Genomic DNA, 7500 nt, shown 5'->3' on the forward strand with positions numbered 1-7500 from the left:
GTGGGTGTGCAAAGCTGGACCTCGCCATGTCGGCTCATCTCTTTTCTTGAGGCTTCGGAAGAATGGAAGAATGCAGCTCTGCGAACCGTGCTGCTGTCGCATCGTCTCTGGAAACACACTGATCGCATGCTAGTCTGTTGGGTCTGTCAGGGCCAGTGGCGCAATGGATAACGCGTCTGACTACGGATCAGAAGATTCTAGGTTCGACTCCTGGCTGGCTCGGCGGCAACTTTTGACCCCGCGCCGGGAGGACCGCCACGATGGCCTTCTGCCCTCTGCTGGCCAGTAGATTTGCCGCGGCCTTCAGTTTGTCTACATGTACTCTCTCGTCAAAAGCCAGTCAGTCGCTCCCGGACCTCAGTCACACTCCTTTCAGTATAGCACAAATGCATGCGCGCCTTTGCTTTTCAACAAGAAGGTGGCAGAGTGCCTCCTCCCATATGGTCTAGCGGTTAGGATTCCTGGTTTTCACCCAGGTGGCCCGGGTTCGACTCCCGGTATGGGAAGCGCTTTTGCCTTCCCGTCAACGTGGGCTCCTTACCAGTAGAGCCCTCGGCCTAAGGCATTGCCCCCCAACAGTGCAGTCTGTCTCCACCTGCATGGGCTCTCCTTCACCTGCTGGACACCTTTCACATGGCTAAAGACTGTCTCCTTCAGCTTTGCGAACCGTGCCCTTCTTCAGCTGCTTTTCCCAGCCTTCAGCATCACTCCAACTCTTTCACACGCACATGTGTGCCGAGAGGCAGGGAAACGTCAGCGTTTGGCCATTTGTGGATTGGTGCCTGTGGGTCGAGGCGGGTGTTTGGTGTTTTCTGCAAATTAGCAGCACACACAACTCGTTTACGGAGTGGAAACTGCAGCTGAGGAGTGCTCAGAGGAGCCAGCGCGAAACTCGTCAAAGGCTGGTCACAGAGCACGCACTCTGAGAGAGGAGCTTTACTGTGGCCGGAAGAGCACGCAGCCCGTGGTTAGCCGTGATCGTATAGTGGTTAGTACTCTGCGTTGTGGCCGCAGCAACCCCGGTTCGAATCCGGGTCACGGCAGCTTTTGCACATTTCTGGATTATTGCCCTCAAGCCCGGGAAAAAGTGGGTGTGCAAAGCTGGACCTCGCCATGTCTGCTCATCTCTTGTCTTGAGGCTTCGGAAGAATGGAAGAATGCAGCTCTGCGAACCGTGCTGCTGTCGCATCGTCTCTGGAAACACACTGATCGCATGCTAGTCAGCTGGTTTTGTCAGGGCCAGTGGCGCAATGGATAACGCGTCTGACTACGGATCAGAAGATTCTAGGTTCGACTCCTGGCTGGCTCGGCGGCAACTTTTGACCCCGCGCCGGGAGGACCGCCACGATGGCCTTCTGCCCTCTGCTGGCCAGTAGATTTGCTGCGGCCTTCAGTTTGTCTACATGTCCTCTCTCGTCAAAAGCCAGTCAGTCGCTCCCGGACCTCAGTCACACTCCTTTCAGTCTAGCACAAATGCATGCGCGCCTTTGCTTTTCTACAAGACGGTGGCAGAGAGCCTCCTCCCATATGGTCTAGCGGTTAGGATTCCTGGTTTTCACCCAGGTGGCCCGGGTTCGACTCCCGGTATGGGAAGCGCTTTTGCCTTCCCGTCAATGTGGGCTCCTTACCAGTAGAGCCCTCGGCTTAAGGCATTGCCCCCCAACAGTGCAGTCTGTCTCCACCTGCATGGGCTCTCCTTCACCTGCTGGACACCTTTCACATGGCTAAAGACTGTCTCCTTCAGCTTTGCGAACCGTGCCCTTCTTCAGCTGCTTTTCCCAGCCTTCAGCATCACTCCAACTCTTTCACACGCACATGTGTGCCGAGAGGCAGGGAAACGTCAGCGTTTGGCCATTTGTGGATTGGTGCCTGTGGGTCGAGGCGGGTGTTTGGTGTTTTCTGGAAATTAGCAGCACACACAACTCGTTTACGGAGTGGAAACTGCAGCCGAGAAGTGCTCAGAGGAGCCAGCGCGAAACTCGTCAAAGGCTGGTCACAGAGCACGCACTCTGAGAGAGGAGCTTTACTGTGGCCGGAAGAGCACGCAGCCCGTGGTTAGCCGTGATCGTATAGTGGTTAGTACTCTGCGTTGTGGCCGCAGCAACCCCGGTTCGAATCCGGGTCACGGCAGCTTTTGCACATTTCTGGATTATTTCCCTCAAGCCCGGGAAAAAGTGGGTGTGCAAAGCTGGACCTCGCCATGTCGGCTCATCTCTTTTCTTGAGGCTTCGGAAGAATGGAAGAATGCAGCTCTGCGAACCGTGCTGCTGTCGCATCGTCTCTGGAAACACACTGATCGCATGCTAGTCAACTGGTTTTGTCAGGGCCAGTGGCGCAATGGATAACGGGTCTGACTACGGATCAGAAGGTTCTAGGTTCGACTCCTGGCTGGCTCGGCGGTAACTTTTGACCCCGCGCCGGGAGGACCGCCACGATGGCCTTCTGCCCTCTGCTGGCCAGTAGATTTGCCGCGGCCTTCAGTTTGTCTACATGTACTCTCTCGTCAAAAGCCAGTCAGTCGCTCCCGGACCTCAGTCACACTCCTTTCAGTCTAGCACAAATGCATGCGCGCCTTTGCTTTTCTACAAGACGGTGGCAGAGTGCCTCCTCCCATATGGTCTAGCGGTTAGGATTCCTGGTTTTCACCCAGGCGGCCCGGGTTCGACTCCCGGTATGGGAAGCGCTTTTGCCTTCCCGTCAACGTGGGCTCCTTACCAGTAGAGCCCTCGGCTTAAGGCATTGCCCCCCAACAGTGCAGTCTGTCTCCACCTGCATGGGCTCTCCTTCACCTGCTGGACACCTTTCACATGGCTAAAGACTGTCTCCTTCAGCTTTGCCAACCGTGCCCTTCTTCAGCTGCTTTTCCCAGCCTTCAGCATCACTCCAACTCTTTCACACGCACATGTGTGCCGAGAGGCAGGGAAACGTCAGCGTTTGGCCATTTGTGGATTGGTGCCTGTGGGTCGAGGCGGGTGTTTGGTGTTTTCTGCAAATTAGCAGCACACACAACTCGTTTACGGAGTGGAAACTGCAGCCGAGGAGTGCTCAGAGGAGCCAGCGCGAAACTCGTCAAAGGCTGGTCACAGAGCACGCACTCTGAGAGAGGAGCTTTACTGTGGCCGGAAGAGCACGCAGCCCGTGGTTAGCCGTGATCGTATAGTGGTTAGTACTCTGCGTTGTGGCCGCAGCAACCCCGGTTCGAATCCGGGTCACGGCAGCTTTTGCACATTTCTGGATTATTGCCCTCAAGCCCGGGAAAAAGTGGGTGTGCAAAGCTGGACCTCGCCATGTCGGCTCATCTCTTTTCTTGAGGCTTCGGAAGAATGGAAGAATGCAGCTCTGCGAACCGTGCTGCTGTCGCATCGTCTCTGGAAACACACTGATCGCATGCTAGTCAGCTGGTTTTGTCAGGGCCAGTGGTGCAATGGATAACGCGTCTGACTACGGATCAGAAGATTCTAAGTTCGACTCCTGGCTGGCTCGGCGGCAACTTTTGACCCCGCGCCGGGAGGACCGCCACGATGGCCTTCTGCCCTCTGCTGGCCAGTAGATTTGCCGCGGCCTTCAGTTTGTCTACATGTACTCTCTCGTCAAAAGCCAGTCAGTCGCTCCCGGACCTCAGTCACACTCCTTTCAGTCTAGCACAAATGCATGCGCGCCTTTGCTTTTCTACAAGAAGGTGGCAGAGTGCCTCCTCCCATATGGTCTAGCGGTTAGTATTCCTGGTTTTCACCCAGGTGGCCCGGGTTCGACTCCCGGTATGGGAAGCGCTTTTGCCTTCCCGTCAACGTGGGCTCCTTACCAGTAGAGCCCTCGGCCTAAGGCATTGCCCCCCAACAGTGCAGTCTGTCTCCACCTGCATGGGCTCTCCTTCACCTGCTGGACACCTTTCACATGGCTAAAGACTGTCTCCTTCAGCTTTGCGAACCGTGCCCTTCTTCAGCTGCTTTTCCCAGCCTTCAGCATCACTCCAACTCTTTCACACGCACATGTGTGCCGAGAGGCAGGGAAACGTCAGCGTTTGGCCATTTGTGGATTGGTGCCTGTGGGTCGAGGCGGGTGTTTGGTGTTTTCTGCAAATTAGCAGCACACACAACTCGTTTACGGAGTGGAAACTGCAGCCGAGGAGTGCTCAGAGGAGCCAGCGCGAAACTCGTCAAAGGCTGGTCACAGAGCACGCACTCTGAGAGAGGAGCTTTACTGTGGCCGTAAGAGCACGCAGCCCGTGGTTAGCCGTGATCGTATAGTGGTTAGTACTCTGCGTTGTGGCCGCAGCAACCCCGGTTCGAATCCGGGTCACGGCAGCTTTTGCACATTTCTGGATTATTGCCCTCAAGCCCGGGAAAAAGTGGGTGTGCAAAGCTGGACCTCGCCATGTCGGCTCATCTCTTTTCTTGAGGCTTCGGAAGAATGGAAGAATGCAGCTCTGCGAACCGTGCTGCTGTCGCATCGTCTCTGGAAACACACTGATCGCATGCTAGTCTGTTGGGTCTGTCAGGGCCAGTGGCGCAATGGATAACGCGTCTGACTACGGATCAGAAGATTCTAGGTTCGACTCCTGGCTGGCTCGGCGGCAACTTTTGACCCCGCGCCGGGAGGACCGCCACGATGGCCTTCTGCCCTCTGCTGGCCAGTAGATTTGCCGCGGCCTTCAGTTTGTCTACATGTCCTCTCTCGTCAAAAGCCAGTCAGTCGCTCCCGGACCTCAGTCACACTCCTTTCAGTCTAGCACAAATGCATGCGCGCCTTTGCTTTTCTACAAGACGGTGGCAGAGTGCCTCCTCCCATATGGTCTAGCGGTTAGGATTCCTGGTTTTCACCCAGGTGGCCCGGGTTCGACTCCCGGTATGGGAAGCGCTTTTGCCTTCCCGTCAATGTGGGCTCCTTACCAGTAGAGCCCTCGGCTTAAGGCATTGCCCCCCAACAGTGCAGTCTGTCTCCACCTGCATGGGCTCTCCTTCACCTGCTGGACACCTTTCACATGGCTAAAGACTGTCTCCTTCAGCTTTGCGAACCGTGCCCTTCTTCAGCTGCTTTTCCCAGCCTTCAGCATCACTCCAACTCTTTCACACGCACATGTGTGCCGAGAGGCAGGGAAACGTCAGCGTTTGGCCATTTGTGGATTGGTGCCTGTGGGTCGAGGCGGGTGTTTGGTGTTTTCTGGAAATTAGCAGCACACACAACTCGTTTACGGAGTGGAAACTGCAGCCGAGAAGTGCTCAGAGGAGCCAGCGCGAAACTCGTCAAAGGCTGGTCACAGAGCACGCACTCTGAGAGAGGAGCTTTACTGTGGCCGGAAGAGCACGCAGCCCGTGGTTAGCCGTGATCGTATAGTGGTTAGTACTCTGCGTTGTGGCCGCAGCAACCCCGGTTCGAATCCGGGTCACGGCAGCTTTTGCACATTTCTGGATTATTTCCCTCAAGCCCGGGAAAAAGTGGGTGTGCAAAGCTGGACCTCGCCATGTCGGCTCATCTCTTTTCTTGAGGCTTCGGAAGAATGGAAGAATGCAGCTCTGCGAACCGTGCTGCTGTCGCATCGTCTCTGGAAACACACTGATCGCATGCTAGTCAACTGGTTTTGTCAGGGCCAGTGGCGCAATGGATAACGGGTCTGACTACGGATCAGAAGGTTCTAGGTTCGACTCCTGGCTGGCTCGGCGGTAACTTTTGACCCCGCGCCGGGAGGACCGCCACGATGGCCTTCTGCCCTCTGCTGGCCAGTAGATTTGCCGCGGCCTTCAGTTTGTCTACATGTACTCTCTCGTCAAAAGCCAGTCAGTCGCTCCCGGACCTCAGTCACACTCCTTTCAGTCTAGCACAAATGCATGCGCGCCTTTGCTTTTCTACAAGACGGTGGCAGAGTGCCTCCTCCCATATGGTCTAGCGGTTAGGATTCCTGGTTTTCACCCAGGCGGCCCGGGTTCGACTCCCGGTATGGGAAGCGCTTTTGCCTTCCCGTCAATGTGGGCTCCTTACCAGTAGAGCCCTCGGCTTAAGGCATTGCCCCCCAACAGTGCAGTCTGTCTCCACCTGCATGGGCTCTCCTTCACCTGATGGACACCTTTCACATGGCTAAAGACTGTCTCCTTCAGCTTTGCCAACCGTGCCCTTCTTCAGCTGCTTTTCCCAGCCTTCAGCATCACTCCAACTCTTTCACACGCACATGTGTGCCGAGAGGCAGGGAAACGTCAGCGTTTGGCAATTTGTGGATTGGTGCCTGTGGGTCGAGGCGGGTGTTTGGTGTTTTCTGCAAATTAGCAGCACACACAACTCATTTACGGAGTGGAAACTGCAGCCGAGGAGTGCTCAGAGGAGCCAGCGCGAAACTCGTCAAAGGCTGGTCACAGAGCACGCACTCTGAGAGAGGAGCTTTACTGTGGCCGGAAGAGCACGCAGCCCGTGGTTAGCCGTGATCGTGTAGTGGTTAGTACTCTGCGTTGTGGCCGCAGCAACCCCGGTTCGAATCCGGGTCACGGCAGCTTTTGCACATTTCTGGATTATTGCCCTCAAGCCCGGGAAAAAGTGGGTGTGCAAAGCTGGACCTCGCCATGTCTGCTCATCTCTTGTCTTGAGGCTTCGGAAGAATGGAAGAATGCAGCTCTGCGAACCGTGCTGCTGTCGCATCGTCTCTGGAAACACACTGATCGCATGCTAGTCAGCTGGTTTTGTCAGGGCCAGTGGCGCAATGGATAACGCGTCTGACTACGGATCAGAAGATTCTAGGTTCGACTCCTGGCTGGCTCGGCGGCAACTTTTGACCCCGCGCCGGGAGGACCGCCACGATGGCCTTCTGCCCTCTGCTGGCCAGTAGATTTGCCGCGGCCTTCAGTTTGTCTACATGTCCTCTCTCGTCAAAAGCCAGTCAGTCGCTCCCGGACCTCAGTCACACTCCTTTCAGTCTAGCACAAATGCATGCGCGCCTTTGCTTTTCTACAAGACGGTGGCAGAGTGCCTCCTCCCATATGGTCTAGCGGTTAGGATTCCTGGTTTTCACCCAGGCGGCCCGGGTTCGACTCCCGGTATGGGAAGCGCTTTTGCCTTCCCGTCAATGTGGGCTCCTTACCAGTAGAGCCCTCGGCTTAAGGCATTGCCCCCCAACAGTGCAGTCTGTCTCCACCTGCATGGGCTCTCCTTCACCTGCTGGACACCTTTCACATGGCTAAAGACTGTCTCCTTCAGCTTTGCGAACCGTGCCCTTCTTCAGCTGCTTTTCCCAGCCTTCAGCATCACTCCAACTCTTTCACACGCACATGTGTGCCGAGAGGCAGGGAAACGTCAGCGTTTGGCCATTTGTGGATTGGTGCCTGTGGGTCGAGGCGGGTGTTTGGTGTTTTCTGCAAATTAGCAGCACACACAACTCGTTTACGGAGTGGAAACTGCAGCCGAGGAGTGCTCAGAGGAGCCAGCGCGAAACTCGTCAAAGGCTGGTCACAGAGCACGCACTCTGAGAGAGGAGCTTTACTGTGGCCGGAAGAGCACGCAGCCCGTGGTTAGCCGTGA

The 7500-nt window shown here is 55.9% G+C and overlaps 16 non-coding genes across 16 annotated transcripts in view; all 16 read left to right on the top strand.

Annotated features, from left to right (window-relative positions):
* Nucleotides 1-149: 149 nt before the first annotated feature.
* On the top strand, nucleotides 150-222 carry trnar-acg. Its single transcript has one exon. It is a non-coding gene; the product is annotated as a tRNA-Arg (tRNA).
* Nucleotides 223-434: 212 nt separating this feature from the next.
* On the top strand, nucleotides 435-506 carry trnae-uuc. The gene has a single exon. It is a non-coding gene; the product is annotated as a tRNA-Glu (tRNA).
* Nucleotides 507-971: 465 nt separating this feature from the next.
* On the top strand, nucleotides 972-1043 carry trnah-gug. Its single transcript has one exon. It is a non-coding gene; the product is annotated as a tRNA-His (tRNA).
* A 193-nt stretch (nucleotides 1044-1236) lies between these two features.
* On the top strand, nucleotides 1237-1309 carry trnar-acg. Its single transcript has one exon. It is a non-coding gene; the product is annotated as a tRNA-Arg (tRNA).
* A 212-nt stretch (nucleotides 1310-1521) lies between these two features.
* On the top strand, nucleotides 1522-1593 carry trnae-uuc. The gene has a single exon. It is a non-coding gene; the product is annotated as a tRNA-Glu (tRNA).
* Nucleotides 1594-2058: 465 nt separating this feature from the next.
* Nucleotides 2059-2130, top strand: trnah-gug. The gene has a single exon. It is a non-coding gene; the product is annotated as a tRNA-His (tRNA).
* A 478-nt stretch (nucleotides 2131-2608) lies between these two features.
* Nucleotides 2609-2680, top strand: trnae-uuc. Its single transcript has one exon. It is a non-coding gene; the product is annotated as a tRNA-Glu (tRNA).
* Nucleotides 2681-3145: 465 nt separating this feature from the next.
* trnah-gug lies at nucleotides 3146-3217 on the top strand. The gene has a single exon. It is a non-coding gene; the product is annotated as a tRNA-His (tRNA).
* Nucleotides 3218-4232: 1015 nt separating this feature from the next.
* trnah-gug lies at nucleotides 4233-4304 on the top strand. Its single transcript has one exon. It is a non-coding gene; the product is annotated as a tRNA-His (tRNA).
* Nucleotides 4305-4497: 193 nt separating this feature from the next.
* trnar-acg lies at nucleotides 4498-4570 on the top strand. Its single transcript has one exon. It is a non-coding gene; the product is annotated as a tRNA-Arg (tRNA).
* Nucleotides 4571-4782: 212 nt separating this feature from the next.
* Nucleotides 4783-4854, top strand: trnae-uuc. Its single transcript has one exon. It is a non-coding gene; the product is annotated as a tRNA-Glu (tRNA).
* Nucleotides 4855-5319: 465 nt separating this feature from the next.
* trnah-gug lies at nucleotides 5320-5391 on the top strand. Its single transcript has one exon. It is a non-coding gene; the product is annotated as a tRNA-His (tRNA).
* Nucleotides 5392-5869: 478 nt separating this feature from the next.
* On the top strand, nucleotides 5870-5941 carry trnae-uuc. The gene has a single exon. It is a non-coding gene; the product is annotated as a tRNA-Glu (tRNA).
* A 730-nt stretch (nucleotides 5942-6671) lies between these two features.
* trnar-acg lies at nucleotides 6672-6744 on the top strand. Its single transcript has one exon. It is a non-coding gene; the product is annotated as a tRNA-Arg (tRNA).
* Nucleotides 6745-6956: 212 nt separating this feature from the next.
* Nucleotides 6957-7028, top strand: trnae-uuc. Its single transcript has one exon. It is a non-coding gene; the product is annotated as a tRNA-Glu (tRNA).
* A 465-nt stretch (nucleotides 7029-7493) lies between these two features.
* Nucleotides 7494-7500, top strand: part of trnah-gug — a 72-nt gene continuing 65 nt past the window's right edge. The window contains exon 1 of the tRNA in view: nucleotides 7494-7500. This exon is cut by the window's right edge and continues 65 nt beyond it. This is a non-coding gene — a tRNA (tRNA-His).

This window comes from Alosa sapidissima, chromosome 10 (genome assembly GCF_018492685.1).
Source record: "Alosa sapidissima isolate fAloSap1 chromosome 10, fAloSap1.pri, whole genome shotgun sequence".
Taxonomy (NCBI): Eukaryota; Metazoa; Chordata; class Actinopteri; order Clupeiformes; family Clupeidae; genus Alosa; species Alosa sapidissima.